We start from the raw sequence: 17,355 nt of genomic DNA on the forward strand, positions 1-17,355 counted from the left end.
CGGGATCTCGGCACGTCCCTGTATCCTGGGATCTCGGCGCTTCGCTGTATCCTGGGATCTCGGCGCTTCGCTGTATCCTGGGATCTCGGCGCGTCCCTGTATCCTGGGATCTCGGCGCTTCCCTGTATCCTGGGATCTCGGCGCTTCCCTGTATCCTGGGATCTCGGCGCTTCCCTGTATCCTGGGATCTCGGCGCTTCCCTGTTTCCTGGGATCTCGGCGTTTCCCTGTATCCTGGGATCTCGGCACGTCCCTGTATCCTGGGATCTCGGCGCTTCCCTGTATCCTGGGATCTCGGCGCTTCCCTGTATCCTGGGATCTCGGCGCTTCGCTGTATCCTGGGATCTCGGCGCGTCCCTGTATCCTGGGATCTCGGCGCTTCCCTGTATCCTGGGATCTCGGCGCTTCCCTGTATCCTGGGATCTCGGCGCTTCCCTGTATCCAGGGATCTCGGCGCTTCCCTGTATCCAGGGATCTCGGCGCTTCGCTGTATCCTGGGATCTCGGCGCTTCCCTGTATCACGGGATCTCGGCACGTCCCTCTATCCTGGGATCTCGGCGCTTCCCTGTATCCTGGGATCTCGGCGCTTCCCTGTATCCTGGGATCTCGGCACGTCCCTGTATCCTGGGATCTCGGCGCTTCCCTGTATCCTGGGATCTCGGCGCTTCGCTGTATCCTGGGATCTCGGCGCTTCGCTGTATCCTGGGATCTCGGCGCTTCGCTGTATCCTGGGATCTCGGCGCTTCCCTGTATCCTGGGATCTCGGCGCTTCCCTGTATCCTGGGATCTCGGCGCTTCCCTGTACACTGGGATCTCGGCGCTTCCCTGTATCCAGGGATCTCGGCGCTTCGCTGTATCCTGGGATCTCGGCGCTTCCCTGTATCCCGGGATCTCGGCACGTCCCTCTATCCTGGGATCTCGGCGCTTCCCTGTATCCTGGGATCTCGGCGCTTCCCTGTATCCTGGGATCTCGGCGCTTCGCTGTATCCTGGGATCTCGGCGCGTCCCTGTATCCTGGGATCTCGGCGCTTCCCTGTTTCCTGGGATCTCGGCGCTTCCCTGTTTCCTGGGATCTCGGCGCTTCCCTGTTTCCTGGGATCTCGGCGCTTCCCTGTATCCTGGGATCTCGGCGCTTCCCTGTTTCCTGGGATCTCGGCGCTTCCCTGTATCCTGGGATCTCGGCGCTTCCCTGTATCCTGGGATCTCGGCGCTTCCCTGTATCCCGGGATCTCGGCGCTTCCCTGTATCCCGGGATCTCGGCGCTTCCCTGTATCCTGGGATCTCGGCGCTTCCCTGTATCCTGGGATCTCGGCGCTTCCCTGTATCCCGGGATCTCGGCGCTTCCCTGTATCCTGGGATCTCGGCACTTCGCTGTATCCTGGGATCTCGGCGCGTCCCTATATCCTGGGATCTCGGCGCTTCCCTGTATCCTGGGATCTCGGCGCTTCCCTGTATCCTGGGATCTCGGCGCTTCCCTGTATCCTGGGATCTCGGCGCTTCCCTGTATCCTGGGATCTCGGCGCTTCCCTGTACACTGGGATCAGGCAGCCGCCTCTGCTGATATTATATAGATCATTTATGGGATCATTATAATTTTTGGCGCCCGGACTGGTCAGATTTAGGAAGACCCCTGTAAGATTGCGGCATTGATCTATTTACTGAATGTCGGACTGTGTTCATCCTGAGCCTCCTGGTACATGAGCAGAAACAGAGGAGCCGGACAGACAGACGCGTTAGGAGGGGAGGATTAACCCTCTGATTTCCATGCTGGGTGGGCAGTGTCATGGCTGCAGGGAGTGATTAATGGCCGCCCCGTCCCCAGAAATCCTACAGATCCCCTGTGATGGACGATCAGATCTGCAGATGAGATCCCCGGGGTGAGGAGCGGCAGTGGTGCAGTGATCGCCTGCAGCGCCGCTCCGCGGTCACATCGCTGCGGTTTCCGTCCTCTCTCCGGCTCCTTTGTTCTCGAGGCTCCGCCTCTCCTTATAGAGCCGCCGCCGCCATCCCCTGCAGACCCCCGGCAGAGCACCGGCAGACATGGGGGCAAAGGGGAAACAATGGCTGAAAAAGCCCCATAATGTAGTGTGCAGACAGTGCGCCTCCTCGGGGGTCTCAGGCGCCCCTGTAATCTATAGGGAGGTAAGAAGGCGGCAGATTGGGCACACGCCAGGGTCAGGGGTCAGCTACCTGCGGCTGTCCCGGTATGCTCTCTGCTGACCTCTCCCCCGGAGTCTGACATTTTTATGGAATTTTTCTCCCTCTTCAGGGAAATTTCCTGCAGTGTCCATGCACGAGTGTGGCTTAGATATTTGGAGATTACAGTGGTATTAGTGCACTATATGGCGGTATTATTTAGACACTATATACTGTAGCTTAGATATTTGGAGATTACAGTGGTATTAGTGCACTATATGGCGGTATTATTTAGACACTATATACTGTAGTTTAGATATTTGGAGATTACTGTGGTATTAGTGCACTATATGGCGGTATTATTTAGACACTATATACTGTAGCTTAGATATGTGGAGATTGCAGTGGTATTATTAGTGCACTATATGGCGGTATTATTTAGACACTATACTGTAGCTTAGATATGTGGAGATTGCAGTGGTATTATTACTGCACTGTATGGCGGTATTATTTAGACACTATATACTGTAGCTTAGATATTTGGAGATTACAGTGGTATTAGTGCACTATATGGCGGTATTATTTAGACACTATATACTGTAGCTTAGATATGTGGAGATTGCAGTGGTATTATTAGTGCACTGCATGGCGGTATTATTTAGCCGCTATATACTGAAGCTTAGATATGTGGAGATTGCAGTGGTATTATTACTGCACTATATGGCGGTATTATTTAGCCGCTATATACTGTAGCTTAGATATGTGGAGATTGCAGTGGTATTATTACTGCACTGTATGGCGGTATTATTTAGACACTATATACTGTAGCTTAGATATTTGGAGATTACAGTGGTATTAGTGCACTATATGGCGGTATTATTTAGACACTATATACTGTAGCTTAGATATTTGGAGATTGCAGTGGTATTATTAGTGCACTGTATGGCGGTATTATTTAGACACTACTGGAGCTTAGATATGTGGAGATTGCAGTGGTATTATTAGTGCACTGCATGGCGGTATTATTTAGCCGCTATATACTGTAGCTTAGATATGTGGAGATTGCAATGGTATTATTACTGCACTGTATGGCGGTATTATTTAGACACTACTGGAGCTTAGATATGTGGAGATTGCAGTGGTATTATTACTGCACTGTATGGCGGTATTATTTAGACACTACTGGAGCTTAGATATGTGGAGATTGCAGTGGTATTATTAGTGCACTGCATGGCGGTATTATTTAGCCGCTATATACTGGAGCTTAGATATGTGGAGATTGCAATGGTATTATTACTGCACTGTATGGCGGTATTATTTAGACACTATATACTGTAGCTTAGATATTTGGAGATTACAGTGGTATTAGTGCACTATATGGCGGTATTATTTAGACACTATATACTGTAACTTAGATATGTGGAGATTGCAGTGGTATTATTAGTGCACTATATGGCGGTATTATTTAGACACTACTGGAGCTTAGATATGTGGAGATTGCAGTGGTATTATTAGTGCACTGCATGGCGGTATTATTTAGCCGCTATATACTGTAGCTTAGATATGTGGAGATTGCAATGGTATTATTACTGCACTGTATGGCGGTATTATTTAGACACTACTGGAGCTTAGATATTTGGAGATTGCAGTGGTATTATTACTGCACTGTATGGTGGTATTATTTAGACACTACTGGAGCTTAGATATGTGGAGATTGCAGTGGTATTATTAGTGCACTGCATGGCGGTATTATTTAGCCGCTATATACTGTAGCTTAGATATTTGGAGATTACAGTGGTATTAGTGCACTATATGGCGGTATTATTTAGACACTATATACTGTAGCTTAGATATTTGGAGATTGCAGTGGTATTATTAGCGCACTGTATGGCGGTATTATTTAGACACTACTGAAGCTTAGATATGTGGAGATTGCAGTGGTATTATTAGTGCACTGCATGGCGGTATTATTTAGCCGCTATATACTGTAGCTTAGATATGTGGAGATTGCAATGGTATTATTACTGCACTGTATGGCGGTATTATTTAGACACTACTGGAGCTTAGATATGTGGAGATTGCAGTGGTATTATTAGTGCACTGCATGGCGGTATTATTTAGCCGCTATATACTGTAGCTTAGATATGTGGAGATTGCAATGGTATTATTACTGCACTGTATGGCGGTATTATTTAGACACTACTGGAGCTTAGATATGTGGAGATTGCAGTGGTATTAGTGCACTGCATGGCGGTATTATTTAGCTGCTATATACTGTAGCTTAGATATGTGGAGATTGCAGTGGTATTATTACTGCACTGTATGGCGGTATTATTTAGACACTATATACTGTAGCTTAGATATTTGGAGATTGCAGTGGTATTATTAGTGCACTGTATGGCGGTATTATTTAGACACTTTACACTGTAGCTTAGATATGTGGAGATTGCAGTTGTTTTATTAGTGCACTGTATGGCGGTATTATTTAGACACTATATACTGTAGCTTAGATATGTGGAGATTGCAGTGGTATTGCACTATATGGCGGTATTATTTAGACACTATATACTGTAGCTTAGATATCTGGAGATTGCAGTGGTATTATTACTGCACTGTATGGTGGTATTATTTAGACACTATATACTGTAGCTTAGATATTTGGAGATTACAGTGGTATTAGTGCACTGTATGACGGTATTATTTAGACACTATATACTGTAGCTTAGATATGTGGAGATTGCAGTGGTATTATTAGTGCACTATATGGCGGTATTATTTAGACACTACTGGAGCTTAGATATGTGGAGATTGCAGTGGTATTATTAGTGCACTGCATGGCGGTATTATTTAGCCGCTATATACTGTAGCTTAGATATGTGGAGATTGCAGTGGTATTATTGCTGCACTGTATGGCGGTATTATTTAGACACTATATACTGTAGCTTAGATATTTGGAGATTACAGTGGTATTAGTGCACTATATGGCGGTATTATTTAGACACTATATACTGTAGCTTAGATATTTGGAGATTGCAGTGGTATTATTAGTGCACTGTATGGCGGTATTATTTAGACACTTTACACTGTAGCTTAGATATGTGGAGATTGCAGTGGTATTATTAGTGCACTGTATGGCGGTATTATTTAGACACTATAGACTGTAGCTTAGATATGTGGAGATTGCAGTGGTATTATTACTGCACTGTATGGCGGTATTATTTAGACACTATATACTGTAGCTTAGATATGTGGAGATTGCAGTGGTATTATTACTGCACTATATGGCGGTATTATTTAGACGCTATATACTGTAGCTTAGATATGTGGAGATTGCAGTGGTATTATTACTGCACTGTATGGCGGTATTATTTAGACACTATATACTGTAGCTTAGATATTTGGAGATTGCAGTGGTATTATTAGTGCACTGTATGGTGGTATTATTTCGACACTGTATACTGAAGCTTAGATATTTGGAGATTGCAGTGGTATTATTTGTGCACTGTATGATGGTATTATTTCGGCACTATATACTGTAGCTTAGCTATATGGATATTACTGTCGTATTATTAGTGCACTGTATGGCAGCATTATTTAGGCAGTATATACTGCAGCTCAGATATTTGGACATTAATGTTATTAGTACAGTATTGCTGTATGACGTAGGCACTATACACCGTAGATCACATTTTTGGGTATTGTAGTGGTCTTATTAGTGCACTGCATGGCGGTATTATTTAGACACTATATACTGTAGCTTAGATATTTGGAGATTGCCGTGGTCTTATTAGTGCACTGTATGGCGGTATTATGTTGTCACTATATTCTGTGGCTCACATTTTTGGATATTGCAGTGGAATTATTACTGCGCTGTATGGCGGTATAATTTAAGAGCTATTTACTGTGGCTCAGATATTTGCACATTGCAGTGCCATTATTTTATGCATTGTATAATGTATTATTTGGGTGTTGTATGGTGCTGTAAATTGCGCTTAGTCTCCCTGTCAAGGAAGGAGATGATTTATACATTATTTTGCTAAAAATCCTGCGTACCAATAAAATCAATAGTCTAGATTTTTGGCACAAGCATACAGAAGGACGTCTTCCACGTCATGCAGTACCATGGTATTGGCAAAAATGGGCAGGAAGCATCAGAAGCCAAGACGTGCCGGAGATTACATCGGCCTTTGGTAATTAACGCTCAATTAATTACTAGAATTTCCTCCAGTCTGGCGCACGTGTCGGATTATTATAATTTCACATTTGGGTGCTGCAGACTGAGAGGACTTGCAGGATCCCGGCTGTAATATGGAACATAAGACCAGGGACGTAAGGACAGCTGAAGTGTAGGGCAGCGCACAGACCTATCAGGTCCATGTGCCGCAATACACACTGCTGGACAATCAGAGGCCACCAGCTGACGTCGGCGTGCACGTGACCCGGGGCACATGGCAGTGACATCATGCGCTCCTGTCGCTTGCACGCTGGAGTCTTCTGGTGGCTTCAGAAGAGGACACCGCATGGCAGGGGAGCGCAGGGAAGGTGAGTATTTTTTTTTTAAATCAGTGAGTACTCGGTGGCCATACTACTGTATGGATGACTGTGGGCTCTACATTATACTACATGGATGACTATGAGCTGTGCATTATACTACATGGATGACTGTGGGCTGTGCATTATACTTTATGGAGGACTGTGGGCTGTGCATTATACCACATGGATGACTATGGGCTGTGCATTATACTGTATGGATGACTATGGGCTGTGCATTATACTACATGGATGACTATGAGCTGTGCATTATACTACATGGATGACTATGTGTAGCGCTGGCGTCCCTGCCCTCTGCTAGGCAGGGACGCTGCTCCCCTCACCGCTCTGCTCCGTGCCCGGCGTCCTCTCCCCGCTCTGCTGTCAGCGCGCGCTCCTTCCCGGCGTCCTCCTCCCGCTCTGCTCTCAGCGCGCGCTCCTTCCCGGCCCCTGTGCTTAGGGCGCGCGCGCGCGCGCTCCCCTCCTCTTAAAGGGGCCGCGCGCGCCGTCCTAAGGAGTCCCCGGCCAATGGCCGGAGGACTTCATCATATATAAGGCACCTCCTCCAAAATGGAGGTGCCCGAGCAATGTTGTTTGCACCTGTGTCTCACCTGTGCTTCAGCCCTCAGGTCCCGTTGCCAGTTACCTGCCAGTTACCTGCCAGTTACCTGCCAGTTACCTGCCAGTTACCTGCCAGTTTCCTGCCAGTTTCCTGCCAGTTTCCTGCTAGTTACCTGCCAGTTACCTGCCTGATTCCTGCCTGAATACTTGTTACCTGTCTGCCAGTCTGAGGTCCGACGGTCTGCCTTACTACTCCTGTCAGTCTGTCTAAAGGACCAGCCTGCCCGCTCACCTGGGAGCGCATATCAGCTACCTGCCTGCTTGCCTGAGGTCCGACGGTCTGCCTTACTACTCCGGTCAGTCTGTCTATGGACCAGCTTGCCCGCTCACCTGGGAGCGCTTCTCCGTTATCTGCCTGCTTGCCAGCCCGGAGGCTCCGTTGTCACGTGCTGTGACCACCAGCTATTTCAGAGACTCTTGCCCGCTCACCTGGGAGCGCATCTCCGTTACCTGCCTGCTTGCCAGCCCGGAGGTCCCGTTGTCACGTGCGGTGACCACCAGCTATTCCAGAGACTCTTGCCCGCTCACCTGGGAGCGCTTCTCCGTTACCTACCTGCCTGCCAGCCCGGAGGTTCCGCCGTCACGTGCCGTGACCACCTGCTATTCCAGAGACTCTCGCTTGCTCACCTGGGAGCACACATCTACCATCTGCCTGCTAGCCTACCCGGAGGCTCTGCCATCACAGGTCGTACCTACCCCTTACCCAGAGACTGCCCTGATCACTTGCCGTAACTCCCTGTCCGTTCACCCAGAGACTGCCACCCGCTCCCTTACAAGGGCCGCCCCCTTGTATAGTAGCTCAGAGGTTCCGCCTCCCGGACCCGTTACAGTTTGCTCGGGCCATGGAACCCGGTGGCACCCAAGCTCCCTCGCTCTCGGACCTCTGTCTTGAACTGTCCCGTCAGAGGTCCCAACAGGAGGCCATCCTGGGTCACCTGCGGAATGTTAATACTCGCCTGAACACTCTGTCTGATCCACCAACAACCTCCGCCAGTGCCATATCTTGCAATCCGGCAGCTCCGCTGCCCACTAATACTATGGTATCCTACCCCGGACCCCGGCTTTCTGCACCTCCTCGCTTCGCAGGCGACCCCGTCCAGGCTCGGGGCTTCTTAAATCAGTGCACCCTGCATTTTGAACTTTTGTCCTACCAGTTTAACTCCGACCGGGCCAAAATTGCCTTCATCATGTCCCATCTCACCGGGGAGGCCCTGGCCTGGCTGAATCCTCTATGGGAGAGAGGAGAGCCCCTGGTGTCCAACTTGCCTGCTTTTCTCACGGCTTTCCGGAAAGTCTTCGACGAACCCGGACGGAAGACCTCATCTGCATCATCGTTGCTACGCCTCCGTCAGGGGAGTCTCACCGTGGGCCAATATGCCATACGGTTCCGTACCCTTGCCTCGGAGCTGGCCTGGGATAACGACGCTCTGGTTTCCGTCTTCTGGGAGGGTCTGTCCGGCCGTATTAAAGATGAACTTGCCGGTCGGGACATTCCTACCACTCTCGATGACTTAATAACTCTTGCCACCCGGATTGACCTACGGTTCCAGGAGCGTGCCAAAGAGGTCACCCGTGAGAGAAGGATTCCACGTTTAGCTCCTACTTTCCAGAAACCCGTCATTCCCTCCATCTCTCCCCAGGTACACTCTCCTGAGCCTATGCAGGTCGACCAGACCAAGATGGTCAAAACCCGTCAGGACTCACGCCGTGCCGAGGGGAGCTGCTTCTACTGTGGCAGTAAGGAGCACCGGATCCGTGCCTGCCCGGAGAGGTCGGGAAACGCCTGTGTCTAGGTTCGCTCAGAGAGGTCCACCTAGACAAGAATAAATCCTCTCCATCCCTGCTGTTGTCTGTTTCGATCATCTACGGGGAGAACCGTTATTTCGAACTAGCCCAACTTGACTCTGGAGCAGCCGGGAACCTTATTTCACAGTCCCTGGTTGAGAAATACCGCATCCCCACCAAACCTCTGGCTGTACCCTTGTCTGTCGCTGCCGTGGATGGGGGCCTCTTACCTCGCCCCATTCAACTCATCACCGAATCCATTACCCTGCAGGTGGGAATGCTGCATTCTGAAAGTATCTCCTTTCATGTTCTGCCTGGACTCTCTCACGCCCTCTTGCTAGGTCTGCCCTGGCTCCAGAGACATGCACCCGTGCTAGACTGGCAAACCGGAGAGGTCCTTCGCTGGGGACAAGACTGTCATAAAACCTGCCTGGTTCCCGTCCATCCCGTCCGTCCCTCTCCTACCCCAGCTAATCTACCTGGACTTCCGATTCCTTATTGGTCTTATGCAGATGTCTTTAATAAAAAGGAGGCAGAGACATTACCACCACATAGACCATACGACTGTCCCATCGATCTGCTACCCGGTACTACTCCTCCCCGTGGGCGTATCTATCCTTTATCCGCTGCTGAGACCCGGTCAATGTCCGAATATATTGAGGAGAATCTGGCCAGAGGATTCATCCGGAAATCTACCTCCCCGGCGGGAGCAGGCTTCTTTTTCGTCAAAAAGAAGGACGGCTCTCTCCGTCCCTGTATAGACTATAGAGGCCTAAACCTGATCACGGTGAAGAATAAGTACCCCCTTCCGCTCATTCCAGAATTATTTGATCGTCTGAGGGGGGCTAGGATCTTCACCAAACTGGACCTTCGTGGGGCGTACAACCTGGTTCGTATTCGTCAGGGGGATGAATGGAAGACGGCATTCAACACCCGGGACGGCCACTATGAATACCTGGTAATGCCCTTTGGTCTCTGTAACGCTCCTGCCGTCTTTCAAGAGTTGGTCAATGACATCTTCCGGGACCTTCTCTACTCCTGCGTAGTGGTGTACCTGGACGACATCTTGGTCTTCTCTCCGGATCTCCAGACTCACCGGAGGGACGTTCGTCAGGTCCTGCTCAGGCTAAGGCAGAACCATCTCTACGCTAAATTTGAGAAGTGCCTCTTTGAGCAGACCTCGCTTCCGTTTCTGGGCTACATTATCTCTCAGACCGGCCTACAAATGGATCCTGAGAAACTGTCTGCCATCGAGAAATGGCCCCGACCGGAGGGGTTGAAGGCCATTCAGCGATTCCTGGGCTTCGCCAACTACTACCGCCTCTTCATACCACACTTCTCTTCCCGGACGGCCCCAATTTCTGCGCTCACCCGTAAAGGTACTAATCCCAAAGAGTGGCCACCCGAAGCAGAGGAGGCCTTTCTTTCCCTTAAACAGGCCTTCTCTTCCGCCCCGGTGCTGCATCGCCCAGATGGCAACAAGCAGTTCTTCCTGGAAGTTGACGCCTCCTCCTCTGGAGCCGGAGCGGTACTTACTCAAAAATCATCTTCCGGGAGGATGGTAACTTGTGGCTTCTTCTCTAAACTCTTCTCCTCCTCTGAGCGCAACTATTCCATAGGAGACCGTGAGTTATTGGCCATCAAACTGGCATTGGAGGAGTGGCGTTACCTGCTCGAGGGGGCTCTTCACCCGGTAATAATTTACACTGACCACAAGAACTTGGCTTACCTCCAGCATGCCCAGAGACTTAACCCGCGCCAAGCCCGGTGGTCCTTGTTTTTTGCTCGTTTTGATTTTGTCCTTCATTTTCGCCCGGCTGACAAAAACGTCAAGGCGGACGCCTTGTCTAGGTCCTTTCTGGTGTCTGATCTCGAGGAGGATCCGAAACATATCATCGATCCCGCCAGAGTAATGCAGGTGGCTCCCGTGAGTCTAAATCGTCTTCCTCCTGGTAAGACGTTCGTACCAGTACCTGATCGGGAGAAGATCCTACACTGGGGTCATTCGTCTAAACTAGCTGGCCACGCCGGTCAGAAAAAGACCCTCCAGCTTATTACCCGGCACTACTGGTGGCCTAACCTGCACAAGGATGTAATAGACTTTGTTTCTGCCTGTGTGTCCTGCGCCCGCAACAAAGTTCCGAGACACCTGCCGGCCGGCCGCCTCCTACCTCTGCCAGTACCTGCTGCCCCCTGGCAGCATATAGCGATGGACTTCATTACTGATCTGCCCGTCTCTGCCGGTTGTACGGTCATTTGGGTGGTCGCTGACCGCTTCTCCAAGATGGCTCACTTCATTCCACTGCCAGGTCTTCCGTCTGCACCCGAGCTGGCTAAAGACTTTATCCGCCACATCTTCCATCTTCATGGCCTGCCCCGTCACATCGTCTCGGATCGTGGGGTACAGTTCACTTCCCGTTTCTGGAGAGCCACTTGTAAATTGCTGGACGTCACCCTGGACTTCTCCTCCGCTTACCACCCACAGTCTAATGGTCAAGTGGAGCGGATCAATCAGAACCTGACCAGTTACCTTCGGCACTTCGTTAATGCCCACCATTCTGACTGGGTGGATCTCCTGCCATGGGCCGAATTCTCGTACAACAATCACGAGAGCGAGTCTTCCTCCAAATCCCCGTTTTTTGTAGTCTACGGTCAGCATCCTCGGATCCCGTTTCCCGTCTCCACCTCGGCGGACAATCCGGCTGCGGAATCTCTTGTTAACAAATTTTCCTCCATATGGGAGAGTACCCGGTCCGCACTCCTTCTGTCATCCGAGCGTATGAAAAGACACGCTGACAAAAAACGTCTGGACCCTCCTCAATTCCGCCCTGGGGATAAAGTCTGGCTCTCGTCCAAATATGTCCGGCTCAAGATCCCTTCCTATAAGTTAGGGCCTCGGTTCATCGGCCCACTGGAGGTCATCAGTCAGATCAACCCGGTGGCCTATAAATTGAAACTCCCGGCCAACTTACGGATCCCTAACTCCTTCCATGTGTCTCTCCTCAAACCTGTGGTACTTAACTCTTTTTCCAAGTCTACAGGTACGCCTCCTGCTCCGGTTTCTGCTGAGGACGAGTTTGAGGTAGAGAACATTCTTGCCACCAAAAGGGTAAGAGGAAAGACCTTTTTTCTGGTAGATTGGAAGGGGTTTGGTCCTGAGGAGAGAACGTGGGAGCCCCGGGAGAACATCCATGCCCCTCTCATCCTAGCTAAATTTCTGTCTGGCCTAAAAAAGGGGGGGCCTAAAGGGGGGGGTACTGTAGCGCTGGCGTCCCTGCCCTCTGCTAGGCAGGGACGCTGCTCCCCTCACCGCTCTGCTCCGTGCCCGGCGTCCTCTCCCCGCTCTGCTGTCAGCGCGCGCTCCTTCCCGGCGTCCTCCTCCCGCTCTGCTCTCAGCGCGCGCTCCTTCCCGGCCCCTGTGCTTAGGGCGCGCGCGCGCTCCCCTCCTCTTAAAGGGGCCGCGCGCGCCGTCCTAAGGAGTCCCCGGCCAATGGCCGGAGGATTTCATCATATATAAGGCACCTCCTCCAAAATGGAGGTGCCCGAGCAATGTTGTTTGCACCTGTGTCTCACCTGTGCTTCAGCCCTCAGGTCCCGTTGCCAGTTACCTGCCAGTTTCCTGCCAGTTTCCTGCTAGTTACCTGCCAGTTACCTGCCTGATTCCTGCCTGAATACTTGTTACCTGTCTGCCAGTCTGAGGTCCGACGGTCTGCCTTACTACTCCTGTCAGTCTGTCTAAAGGACCAGCCTGCCCGCTCACCTGGGAGCGCATATCAGCTACCTGCCTGCTTGCCTGAGGTCCGACGGTCTGCCTTACTACTCCGGTCAGTCTGTCTATGGACCAGCTTGCCCGCTCACCTGGGAGCGCTTCTCCGTTATCTGCCTGCTTGCCAGCCCGGAGGCTCCGTTGTCACGTGCTGTGACCACCAGCTATTTCAGAGACTCTTGCCCGCTCACCTGGGAGCGCATCTCCGTTACCTGCCTGCTTGCCAGCCCGGAGGCTCCGTTGTCACGTGCGGTGACCACCAGCTATTCCAGAGACTCTTGCCCGCTCACCTGGGAGCGCTTCTCCGTTACCTACCTGCTTGCCAGCCCGGAGGTTCCACCGTCACGTGCCGTGACCACCTGCTATTCCAGAGACTCTCGCTTGCTCACCTGGGAGCACACATCTACCATCTGCCTGCTAGCCTACCCGGAGGCTCTGCCATCACAGGTCGTACCTACCCCTTACCCAGAGACTGCCCTGATCACTTGCCGTAACTCCCTGTCCGTTCACCCAGAGACTGCCACCCGCTCCCTTACAAGGGCCGCCCCCTTGTATAGTAGCTCAGAGGTTCCGCCTCCCGGACCCGTTACACTATGGGCTGTGCATTATACTACATGGATGACTATGAGCTGTGCATTATACTACATGGATGACTGTGGGCTGTGCATTATACTACATGGATGACTATGGGCTGTGCATTATACTACATGGATGACTATGGGCTGTGCATTATACTACATGGATGACTATGGGCTGTGCATTATACTACATGGATGACTGTGGGCTGTGCATTATACTACATGGATGACTATGGGCTGTGCATTATACTACATGGAGGACTATGGGCTGTACATTATACTACATGGGTGACTATGGGGAGTGCATTATACTACATGGAGGACTATGGGCTGTGCATTATACTGTATGGATGATTATGGGCTGTGCATTATACTACATGGATGACTATGAGCTGTGCATTATACTACATGGATGACTATGTGCTGTGTATTATACTACATGGAGGACTGTGGGCTGTGCATTATACTACATGGATGACTATGGGCTGTGCATTATACTGTATGGATGACTATGGGCTGTGCATTATACTACATGGATGACTATGAGCTGTGCATTATACTACATGGATGACTATGGGCTGTGCATTATACTACTTGGATGACTATGAGCTGTGCATTATACTACATGGATGACTGTGGGCTGTGCATTATACTACATGGAGGACTATGGGCTGTACATTATACTACATGGGTGACTATGGGGAGTGCATTATACTACATGGAGGACTATGGGCTGTGCATTATACTACATGGATGACTATGGGCTGTGCATTATACTACATGGATGACTATGGGCTGTGCATTATACTACATGGATGACTATGGGCTGTGCATTATACTACATGGATGACTATGGGCTGTGCATTATACTACATGGATGACTATGGGCTGTGCATTATACTACATGGATGACTATGGGCTGTGCATTATACTACATGGATGACTATGTGCTGTGTATTATACTACATGGAGGACTATGGGCTGTGTATTATACTACATGGAGGACTGTGGGCTGTGCATTATACTACATGGATGACTATGGGCTGTGCATTATACTACATGGAGGACTGTGGGCTGTGCATTATACCACATGGATGACTATGGGCTGTGCATTATACTACATGGATGACTATGTGCTGTGTATTATACTACATGGAGGACTGTGGGCTGTGCATTATACTACATGGATGACTATGGGCTGTGCATTATACTACATGGAGGACTGTGGGCTGTGCATTATACCACATGGATGACTATGGGCTTTGCATTATACTACATGGGTGACTATGGCCTGTGCATTATACTACATGGATGACTATGGGCTGCGCATTATACCACATGGATGACTATGGGCTGTGCATTATACTACATGGATGACTATGTGCTGTGTATTATACTACATGGAGGACTATGGGCTGTGCATTATACTGCATGGATGACTATGGGCTGTGCATTATACTACATGGAGGACTATGGGCTGTGCATTATACTACATGGAGGACTGTGGGCTGTGCATTATACTACATGGATGACTATGGGCTGTGCATTATACTACATGGAGGACTATGGGCTGTGCATTATACTACATGGATGACTATGGCCTGTGCATTATACTACATGGATGACTATGGCCTGTGCATTATACTACATGGATGACTATGGACTGTGCATTATACTACATGGATGACTGTGGGCTGTGCATTATACTTTATGGAGGACTAAGGGCTGTGCATTATACTACATGGATGACTATGGGCTGTGCATTATACTACATGGATGACTGTGGGCTGTGCATTATACTACATGGATGACTATGGGCTGTGCATTATGGAGGACTGTGGGCTGTGCATTATACTACATGGATGACTATGGGCTGTGCATTATACTACATGGATGACTATGAGCTGTGCATTATACTACATGGATGACTATGGGCTGTGCATTATACTACATGGATGACTATGAGCTGTGCATTATACTACATGGATGACTGTGGACTGTGCATTATACTACATGGATGACTATGGGCTGTGCATTATACTACATGGATGACTATGAGCTGTGCATTATACTACATGGATGACTGTGGGCTGTGCATTATACTACATGGATGACTATGAGCTGTGCATTATACTACATGGATGACTATGGGCTGTGCATTATACTACATGGATGACTATGAGCTGTGCATTATACTACATGGATGACTGGGCTGTGCATTATACTACATGGATGACTATGGGCTGTGCATTATACTACATGGAGGACTGTGGGCTGTGCATTGTACTACATGGATGACTATGGGCTGTGCATTATACTACATGGATGACTATGGGCTGTGCATTATAGTGTATGGAGGACTATGGGCTGTGCATTATACTACATGGATGACTATGGGCTGTGCATTATACTACATGGAGGACTGTGGGCTGTGCATTATACTATATGGAGGACTATGAGCTGTGCATTATACTATATGGAGGACTATGGGCTGTGCATTATACTGCATGGATGACTATGGGCTGTGCATTATACTTTATGGATGACTGTGGGCTGTACATTATACTACATGGATGACTATGGGCTGTGCATTATACTACATGGATGAATATGGGCTGTGCATTATACTACATGGATGACTATGGGCTGTGTATTATACTACATGGAGGACTATGGGCTGTACATTATACTACATGGGTGACTATGGGGAGTGCATTATACTACATGGAGGACTATGGGCTGTGCATTATACTACATGGATGACTATGGGCTGTGCATTATACTACATGGATGACTATGGGCTGTGCATTATACTACATGGATGACTATGGGCTGTGCATTATACTACATGGATGACTATGTGCTGTGTATTATACTACATGGAGGACTGTGGGCTGTGCATTATACTACATGGAGGACTGTGGGCTGTGCATTATACTACATGGAGGACTGTGGGCTGTGCATTATACTACATGGAGGACTATGGGCTGTGCATTATACTACATGGATGACTATGTGCTGTGTATTATACTACATGGAGGACTGTGGGCTGTGCATTATACTACATGGATGACTATGGGCTGTGCATTATACTACATGGAGGACTGTGGGCTGTGCATTATACCACATGGATGACTGTGGGCTTTGCATTATACTACATGGGTGACTATGGCCTGTGCATTATACTACATGGATGACTATGGGCTGCGCATTATACCACATGGATGACTATGGGCTGTGCATTATACTACATGGATGACTATGTGCTGTGTATTATACTACATGGAGGACTGTGGGCTGTGCATTATACTACATGGAGGACTGTGGGCTGTGCATTATACTACATGGATGACTATGGGCTGTGCATTATACTACATGGAGGACTATGGGCTGTGCATTATACTGCATGGATGACTATGGGCTGTGCATTATACTACATGGAGGACTATGGGCTGTGCATTATACTACATGGAGGACTGTGGGCTGTGCATTATACTACATGGATGACTATGGGCTGTGCATTATACTACATGGAGGACTATGGGCTGTGCATTATACTACATGGATGACTGTGGACTGTGCATTATACTACATGGATGACTGTGGACTGTGCATTATACTACATGGATGACTATGGGCTGTGCATTATACTACATGGATGACTATGAGCTGTGCATTATACTACATGGATGACTGTGGGCTGTGCATTATACTACATGGATGACTATGAGCTGTGCATTATACTACATGGATGACTATGGGCTGTGCATTATACTACATGGATGACTATGAGCTGTGCATTATACTACATGGATGACTGTGGGCTGTGCATTATACTACATGGATGACTATGGGCTGTGCATTATACTACATGGAGGACTGTGGGCTGTGCATTATACTACATGGATGACTATGGGCTGTGCATTATACTTTATGGATG

At 49.2% G+C, this 17,355-nt stretch overlaps 1 protein-coding gene across 3 annotated transcripts in view; it reads right to left on the bottom strand.

Moving 5' to 3' along the window:
- The window catches only part of MAP6 (microtubule associated protein 6), a 105,837-nt gene that overhangs the window by 58,218 nt on the left and 30,264 nt on the right, over nucleotides 1-17,355 (bottom strand). The gene's annotated exons all lie outside the window — the stretch shown is intronic.

Source organism: Phyllobates terribilis, unplaced genomic scaffold (genome assembly GCF_046119375.1).
Source record: "Phyllobates terribilis strain yellow unplaced genomic scaffold, ASM4611937v1 Scaffold_2__4_contigs__length_985480577, whole genome shotgun sequence".
Taxonomy (NCBI): Eukaryota; Metazoa; Chordata; class Amphibia; order Anura; family Dendrobatidae; genus Phyllobates; species Phyllobates terribilis.